This window comes from Acomys minous (assembly GCF_964271855.1).
Source record: "Acomys minous genome assembly, chromosome: 5".
Lineage (NCBI taxonomy): Eukaryota > Metazoa > Chordata > Mammalia > Rodentia > Muridae > Acomys > Acomys minous.
Window position 1 is genome coordinate 70,146,600 of NC_140494.1, and position 1,467 is coordinate 70,148,066.

Here is a 1,467-nt window from a genome sequence, read left to right on the forward strand (position 1 = left end):
TTTAAAAGGATAGTACTCAGGGCCATTCAGATTCCAATTCATCTCTTGACAGGAACAGGGTAGATCTGCATTTGTGAAATAAAAAGATTCTGCAATCGTTTGCATGAACGGAACGCACTTGACCTTCGTTAGTACAATGTGAAAAAGTACGTGGCTATCCTAGGCTGTGCAAGAGAGCCAACAAAACATGCAGCAATGGAGACCACGGACTGCGAGGAGAGCCACTGTGAGTTCCTCCCACAAGCATGGGGGTGCGGGTGCCAGCAGGCAGGGTGTATGAACATTTACACGGAAGTCATATTGTTGAGAGCGTGGTCCAGCTCCTCACTGGTGGCTTTGCATTTCAGATTCTGAGTGGACAGCTCGTCTTCTAAGTCATTAATGCTTTTCTCCAACTTACTTACTGATCTTGCTGCAAACGCAGTCTGAGTCTCAGCCTCCTTCACCTTGTCAGAGAGAACCTTGATCTCCTCCTCACAGCTGTCTTCCTTCTGCGAGTACTTACACGCTGCGGCCAGGAATGATTTCAAGGTCTGACCATTACTCTTAATTGCTCTGCTTCCTGTCGAACTTGGCCTTCAGAGAGCTGAGCCCGCTCCTCTGCACATTCCAGATCTTTCTCGATGATAATCAGCTTAAGGCCTACCTCTTCGTATTTGTGGTCAACATCTTCAGCAGTGTGCTTGGCCACTTTCAGCTGGGTCTCCCAAATTTCCATCTTTTCTTCGTTCTTTTGGGCTCGGCTTCCAATGACTTTCATGCGTCTCTCGCTCTCATTTGCTGCCTTCTCAGTCTCCTTCAGCTTCTGCCGAGCCATGGCCAGGCGCTCTTAAGCACGATTCAGCTCCTCAACCAGCTGAATGCGTCTATTCAGAGAAGCTACATCTGCTTCAGCATCTGTGGCCTTTTCATCCGCCAGATCCAGTTTCTCCTGGGTGTCTTTCAGAGCCTTGGAGTAATTGTCTAGTTCATCTTTCAGTGCCCTTGAGTCTCTTTGGCAGTGACACCCGTTAGTCTTCTATCTGCTTGCTCCGGTCTTCTGCGCTTTCTTGTCAGCCTCTGCCTGTCCAGCTCGATCTAAGGAACGCTCTTTGTCGAGCTTCAGCCTCTGCATCTTCTTTATGGTGTCCATGGTGGCGGTGGTGAGGGGCCCTAAGGCAGCAGAGGCAGAGGAGACACAGTCCAATCATATTTCTACATGACCATCTGTTCCTCTTGGAAACTGAATTTAGAGTTTCCCTGGGTTTTACAGATGCTGTTTTGGTTTGACCTGTCTTTTAGGATGTGGTATCCACACACTTAAAATGGGTGAGGAGACGTATTGTACATGAGCCATCTCTATATTAAAATATTATTGTATTAAGCAACCAAAATACTTGGACAAAATATCTAGTATATCTTGCCTACATTTCTCATTAAATGTTTAATTCCATGGGCTGACAAGTAGGTAATGTGGCTATCTTACAA

The 1,467-nt window shown here is 46.7% G+C and overlaps 1 pseudogene across 1 annotated transcript; it reads right to left on the bottom strand.

The window, feature by feature from the left end:
* Positions 1–284: 284 nt before the first annotated feature.
* LOC311598377 (tropomyosin-like) lies at positions 285–1,132 on the bottom strand (annotated as a pseudogene). Its single transcript has one exon. The product of its transcript is annotated as a tropomyosin-like (transcript).
* Between the last annotated feature and the right edge of the window lie 335 nt (positions 1,133–1,467).